The sequence below is a fragment of the Trachemys scripta genome, chromosome 5 (genome assembly GCF_013100865.1).
Source record: "Trachemys scripta elegans isolate TJP31775 chromosome 5, CAS_Tse_1.0, whole genome shotgun sequence".
In the NCBI taxonomy this organism is placed as follows: Eukaryota; Metazoa; Chordata; order Testudines; family Emydidae; genus Trachemys; species Trachemys scripta.
Window position 1 is genome coordinate 68820867 of NC_048302.1, and position 7976 is coordinate 68828842.

Sequence of the window (7976 nt, forward strand, 5' to 3'; positions counted from 1 at the left end):
TTCCATAGAGTCATTGTCCAAGTGGAAAAATGAAGGATACACAGCATGTCAGTGGCTGAGCAAGAATAGAATCCCCCATCTCCTGGCTCCAAGGCCAGGCCCACGTCCACTGTACCACACTGCCTCCTTATAAAGTAAAGGAAAAGTACAATTCCTATGCATTACATTTTCCAATCAGTATATGGCAACAGAATGAGAGAGAGACAAAACACCTAGCATTGGCAGACAGGATACTGAGCTAGATGGACCTTTGGTCTGACCCAGTATGGCCATTCTTACGTTCTTAAAGTCTAGTCTAGAACTTGGGAGATCCAGGTTCATTTCCCTGCATTGCCAAAAGGCTCTTGTATGACCAGTCACTTTAGCTGAGTCACCTAGGATCTCTGTGCCTCAGCTTCCCACCTGTCAACTAGAGATAGTAGTACTTCCCCTACCTCACAGGAATGAGGCCAGGATAAATACATTAAAAACACTGAGATGACTATGGTAATAAGTATCTAAAATAGATCAAATGGGCTGTACTGAATGATCATTCAGCACGATCTCTGGAAAGCAGTTTGTTTTTTGGGCAGCAAGTCAACAACAAGTGTTAGTGCCATCTGTATCAATCAAAATGCTCTCATCTCTAGAATCCTAGTTTCTAAGACGAATACCAATTTTATATGGATAGAATCTGGGGAGAAGTAACAATGAGATTATGTCTTTGACCCACTGAGGCTGATGAGAGATTAGTAAAGATGAATCTGTTGTAAACTCTAATTATTAGATCTTGTTCATGAGGATAAGTCACAAAAACATTTTAAATTTCTTAAGTACAGTTAAAAAAGGTTCACAATCAAAGAAAATGCCATCCATAATAATCTGATGTAGCAAGATTTAAGAGAATGAAATTTGCATTTTTTATTTATTCATTCTGATTCAGAAATGATTATTGGCAAGATAATTGATCTTATAGCAATATTGAAAACCTTTGTACTCAATCCTACTCTGAATGGCCAGTCTGGAGCTTTTGCTATGGAGTATCAATACACTAAGACAGGTTTCAGAGTAGCAGCCGTGTTAGTCTGTATCCTATCATTATGCAAGGCACTGCATTTAGCCGTATGGAGTGGAAATCCATCAACTTCATGAACAAATTTGCAGTACACTAAGAGATTCCAGTGAGGGACAAGTCACATTCACAGGAGATGTGAAGATACAGAAACAAAAAGGTAGTGTTTCTAATAGAAACACTACATTTCCTAAAGGCTATTTTGAACAGTCAGTCATTCTTATTAAAAATATTAACTAGGAATCTGTTTCTTTTCATTGTAGCATCTTGGCAGAGGTCAGTGATATGTGCTGAGAAAAAAAAAAAAAAAAAAAAAAAAAAAAAAAAACACACACACACACCACACACACACCCACACACACACCAGGAGAATTTTCATAGTACACAGCATTGGGGTGTGATACTTTGGATGCGAGTTAACATAATTCTATGCTACAATTTTGCCTTTCCCTGAAGATCATTACAGCAGGTTCTCTGGAGAAACCTTTCAAGAGTTGAGAGGGGCCTGAATCAAACCTTTGCCTATGGCTGTTAATTGAATTTGGTAGATCTGGGGTAGTGGGGGCAGGAGTTGTAATCCAAACTCTGGTCTGAATTGTGTATCTGCCTACTATCTTTGACTTGGATCATCCACGACCTCAGATTTCTTTCACCAAGTTTCCTCTGAACTCTTCGGCCATGATGTTTGAGTGTAGTTTGGGAAGAAGCACCAAGTCACATGGCTCCCTGGTATCATAACTCAACTGTAGTTGTATTGCCAGGAAGTTCTGTACTTGTGGCTGGTCCCAGGGACACACATTTAAGAGGAGACTCCCCAATGTGGAGTGGGCTCTCTGCAAGGTGTAGTAGAACCAGAGCTTCATTAGCTCTTGGGTGAACTTACCAAAAGTGTTTGGATTTCATTATATGTATCCTCTATCCCTCTTCCTCCCAACACGCAGGCCTCCAGACTTACTGAGGACCATGGGGAACAGGGACATGGAGGGGTATAACCTTCCCACATTCCATGTGGGGAATGACAGAACCAAACCGGGAACTTCCCTCTGCACATGGGTATAGGGAGTGTGGCCTGTCCCTCTACCATTGCCAAACCCCAAACCCTTGAATCTTGGACGGAGATGAAGTGTCCGATCCAAATCTGGATCAGATTTTTATGGCTAAGGAACACATCTGTTCAAAGAAATATGAAGTGCCTTTGCTGCTTTTCTTTTGCCACAAGAGGGAGCCATTTCAATTCTTGTAAGGGATTAGCAAATTAAAAAGTTTAAGACCTGAATACAAAAAGGCATTTTGACAGGTGTTTAGACAGGCAGATGGGTTTCCATTTGAAGCATTCAGTATGTTTCCTATTGCCTTTAAACCAAAATAGATTAAATTGCCTATCATTTCATAGTCATATGCTTAGATTTTAGAAAGTGCCACTAGAACTAACGCTATTGAGGTTTTTTTAAAATAAAATTTGTTTAGTTAGCTTTCATTGTACTGCCAGAATATGTATTTACAAACACGCAAAATGAAATAAGATGTCTTGAAATACAATATTGTTTCAAATGAAGACCTGCCTGGTAATCAAAAACTGTACGAAGTAGGCAAACTCTGCTACTAGGGTTGTTATTTACCAAAATAATTTTTATCTTTGCAGGGCAATTTCACATTTCCAGTTTCAATGGAGTTCTTCCACTCCCTTCCACTGCCCTGGTCTAATATCAATATAAGAATAAAGGAGGGACTTAGAGATAGACTAGACTGGTATCCTGGATGATCGCGAGTGAACAGCACTGCAGTGAAACTGCAAAGGCACAGGGCTTCTGCTGAGTCACCACATCACTGCTTCTCACACTGACCTATCATTTTGGAACTCTGCCCAGCCTCCTCTGCAGCAGACTGTATAATTCCATCTGAATAAAGAAAGCAAGCGCAGAGGAGGGGGGAAAAAATAAAAATGATGTCATCCCAAAAGATGACTCATCAGGATACTGCAAGACATCTGCCCTTGGAAAAATTTAAGACTCAAGCTGACATTTCAGATTGCCTTATTTTAGATATTTAAATAGAAGAACTCAAATGGAGATGTGAGGAAATAGGTTCATCTTTCATTGTGAAGGTTTGCATACTTTGCTCTGAGTTATGTGTACCAGTTGGTATAAGTTTAGCATCCATTTTGGCAACTCCTGTAATTACTAGTCTGTACCAAGTGTATTACTCAAGAGCAGTTAACTCACAGTTCAGAATTACTTGTATATTTCCTATAGGTTCAGCATTCTGATCCAAAAAGATCTACGCTGTTATTTAAATCAAGGTACTGGAGTAAAGCCAAATCATATGGGAAAGTGTGGTCTGAAGTCCTATTATTTTGGGATGTTGAAGGTTCTCATTTTAAGCTGGGAGAAAGTCATATTAAGGTATAAATCCACTCCCAAACCAAAGTCTTGCCTCTGCTCTGATCCAAATAGAGAAATATACCATTTTGATCACACCAAAAAAAGTAAGTCTCTGAATAGCCTACTCCTACAGCTACTTTGTTCTTCTAAATTCACGACTCTGTTTAAAAGGGTCTTTGACTCCTGAGGCTTTGGAGAATTGCCATTAAGTGAAGCCATTTACCAGTTGCTGCTGGGGGAGATGGTTACAAATGCTAATACAGAACACACCACCATGCATATATGACTAACGTTACTAGAAAGCAGGCCTGTATACAATACACTAAAGGCACTAGTCAAGACCAGTTCAACCAGGTGTGTAGGGCCATGTATACACTTACCGGGGGATCAGCTGCTGCGATCGATGCCCCGGGGATCCATTTAGCAGATCTAGTGAAGACCCACTAAATTGACTGCACAGTGCTCTCTGGTCAACTCCGGTATTTCATCAGAACGAGAAGAGTAAGGAAAGTCGACGGGAGAGCACCTGTCGATGCAGCATGGTTTAGATAGCACAGTAAGTCGACCTAAGATACGTTGACTTCAGCTATGTTCACCTAGCTGGAGTAGCATAACTTAAGTCAACTTACTCTAGTAGTTTAGACAAGGCCTAAAATCTCACATGAAGGATATCAAGGTATGTGTGTAAGATTCTGCTCCTGAGACAGTTTTCTTTTCTGTAGCCAGTTTTTTGGCATGGAAGCAGAGGCTGCATTCTCCACCTCCCCCCCAAGAAAAGTAATACTTGAAAAATTACATGCAAGTCTCACACATCTTCATTTCTAATGGGATAATTAGAAATCTCTGTGCCTGGCAATTTGGCACAGGATGCATTTTTCATTCATGAACTGTTCTTTGCTCATTTATGTGCGTTGTACCTCTTTCTTCATCCTTAGCTTCTTCCCAACCTACACTCTTCCCTCCATGCAAGAGGATCAAGTACTTGGAGAAGGAAGAGTATTTATATAGGGTGGTACAAATGGATTAACAAGAGTAATTTCAATCCAAGTAGTAAAGTGACATAACAGTGAGATTTTAGATTGTTGAATAGTTTTCCCAAGCAAAGTGGTGGGCACCCCATCATGACAGCTTTTAAAAACTAGATTGGACAAAGCACTTTATATATGCACAAACTGAAATATAGCCTTTGTGATTCCATGCATAAACCAGAACTCAGGCATAGGTGCAAGCCAAGAAAGCAAGTGATAAAACCAAGATATTGAACCTACATTTTACACAGAAGTTCGTCTGGCTAGAATATTTTTACCATTAATGGGTTATTCTTGTAACTTCATGGATTGTCAGGTAGCATATTTCAGACACTTGATAGTACTGTCACCTCAAGAACCAGCACAAATTGTGCTGGATTAACAGCGTTAGAGTCTGAAATCCTCTGCATAAAACAGGTGTAGCATGGACAGCAACAATGCCTGCTTCCTCTCATTTTCATGCCCCTGGCTCAACCACGTTCTGGAGGGACCACCTGTAGAGTGAGGGGATAATTCAGTTTCTATGCACAGTAGATCATTGGACTCTCCGCTGTCACACCCCGTTAGGGTGAAAGTTAGTGCCCATTGCAAGAGAGACACCTATCTACTAGGAACCGAATTGAAAATGCCGATTTGTTTTACACAGATGAGATCACCCAACATCCATTGAAGGGTCATGACTGTCATTTCCAACCTGGGCTGGATTGAGTCAGTGACCTAAAGGTCAAAGATTACATGCATCTAATTCCACAAATTTTATTCAGTCAAGTAATTCTACTGCAGTCTACATGGGTCAAGTCAAGTGACTAAATGAAGCAGGAATTGGTCTGAACCTCATTACCAATCTCCTGAGCCATCCACCGCTCCAGAGATTTTCTATGACCTTGTACTCATTCAAGAGCTTGTTTAAATACACACATGAATTTAGTAAACTCCGAGATTCAGCAAGTCTACAATTTTAGTTAAACCACTCACAGTAAGAATTGTTGACGTACTTATCGATTGAAAGGCTCCCTAAATTCCAACAGATTTACTATCTAGTTTAGCGTAAGCAATCCAATTACGAGTAGCAACCTCCATAAGAATCACATTCCTGCCAACACTTCTTACCTGCCCCCATGAGTGCAAAGTGAATTGAAAGTAACAAGGAAAAGAAATGCTAAGCTGGATTTTGAATAACTCCCATCCACAGCACTAAAGTGTAATCTTACCTTTACACGTCAACTGAAGTGCAAAGTGATGATGGAAACCATGCTTTCAAAGTTCCACCCTAAATTGTTTCTAACATAGTAAGAAACACACTCACATTGTCTTAACTCTGGTCCCATTGAAGTCAGTGAACATTTTTGAAAAGCACACCCTTAGAAGCTGGAAGAAAGGACATGTCTGCTAGACTTCCAAGGCCAAATTTGTCCCTGGTATAACTCGCCTAATCCACAATTTTCTACATGGAAATATCTAAAAATAGAAGTTTTAGAACACACACAGATTGCTTACACTCTTCTACATTTGTTTTAAAAATGTTACAGTTTTCAAAACAAATGTTTCCTTCTCTTACTAGTATTACTTCTTCAAGACAATGAAGAAGGAATCCAGAGTTCACCAGCAAGGTCTTATTATAAACTGTGCTGTCTGTGCCAATATCACCTGTTTTTTCAAAAGTGCTGAGAATCCACAGCTCTTACTAGAGTCAGTGGGATTTGTAAGTGGTCAGTAACTGTTCTGCAGCAATTGCCAGCAGCTTTGTAAATGCTAACATAGAGGAGGCACAGATTTTGAGCAGGTTTGCGTGACCTGATGGTGAAAATACGCAAGCTTTTCCAGATAGTAGTGGGTGTCAGCAACTGTACATTTGCGCCAGTGCTAGCCGTTTCTGAAATACCAATAATAATGATAAATCATCAACATTTATATTGCAGTAGCACCTGAAGGCAAGGTTGGGCCCTATTTTGCTAGTTATTGTACAAACACATAACCTTGCCCCAAAGAGATTACAATCTGCTAATATAGATGCACACTATGAGTTTGTCTACATTAGAACCCAGTGGAAGCAGTAGTTTAGACAACACTTAGGTATTGTTACCAGTTTGTCACTTGCCTATCTTTGCTCAGAGTAGTTAATTGAGTGGGGATAAAAAACACCTGAACTATACCAATGGAGAATTAGAGGGCAGAATTTTTCAATGTGGACACATTGGAAGAGTCAGAGCTCAAAACAAGATATTTTTACTAGAGATGGATCAAAGCTAGAACCCATTTATCAGATAACTTTATGCTTTGTCTAGTTGGGTAACAATGAGACATAGATTCAGACTGCCTGTGGTTTTGGTTATGTAAGCCAGACCCACTTTCCTCCTAGTTTTGCCTGTCCTGGTCCTCACCTCCCTTTCTCCCCCAAATATTAGCCCTCTCTCAAATAGGAATGATAACTAGGAAGTTAATCAAATATTCAGGCCCCAACATTTGATCTGAAAATAACCAAAACATCATATCCTTTTGTGGCTTTTTAGGTACAGCTTTCCCAGAAACAGGAAAATAACATTCTCTATATTGATTCCTATCACAGGATTGAATTTCCCCTTTGTGCAAGCAGCCCCCACAAAACAAAACCCAAGAAGGTTCATCCCCTTTCCAGGCATAAACTCTAAATGAAACATCCCCATCTCCTGGATACAAACTCCAGCTTAAAGATCTCACCATTCTGCCACATAAAAAGTCTTCCTTGGCTAGCAGTCTCAGAAGGACATCTTTCCCCCCTCAGAGATGGAGCTAAATGCAGTTTAGCCTCATGTTTTCCCTATGTTATGGGTGTCAGCTGCAGCTGGGAGATTAATGAGTCCAAGCTGCACCTGCTCCCCAGTAATTTAACCCCTTTATGTCAGGTTCACAACCCCAGCAGATGTGATGGGAAAAATGAGATTTGGGAATTTGGATCCACCTGAGATACTACTTCCCACAGACTTCCCAGTACCCAGATAGACAGTATACCTCACCATGGCCTCTTTTTTCCTTCTCCAACTTTCACCTCTGTCCCTTACTCTCTCCTTTTCTCTCTCACTTTCTTGTTCTCTTTCATGCTGTCTGTAAGTAAGAAGAAAAAGAGAATTTAACTGCTTCTGCAGAGATTTCTTCAATTATGGATAGGTTCCTTCCCAGACTAGAGGGCTAGTGTAACAATAATAGTCATGGAAAATCCGTTGTGGCCAGAGAGCTAGAGAGTCTTTACTTTCTGACTAAAAAGAGGCAATGCTGGCCTAACAGAAGTTGGACACACAACTCTTATTGATTCTGTGATTCAGCTAGCTCTGAAGAATTAATTAAGGAAAAGAAAGTGAGGGAAGCATTGAGCACAACAAACATAGTATGTGGCTAGGATGTAGGAATCACAGAAACTCTGTTGTTGAATGACATATGCTAAGTGCTTATGAACTAATATACCTGGATTTCAGTGTTTTAATAGATAATATGCCTTATGAAAGTAATCCAGTATATTTCAAATATATTCTAAAATTTACT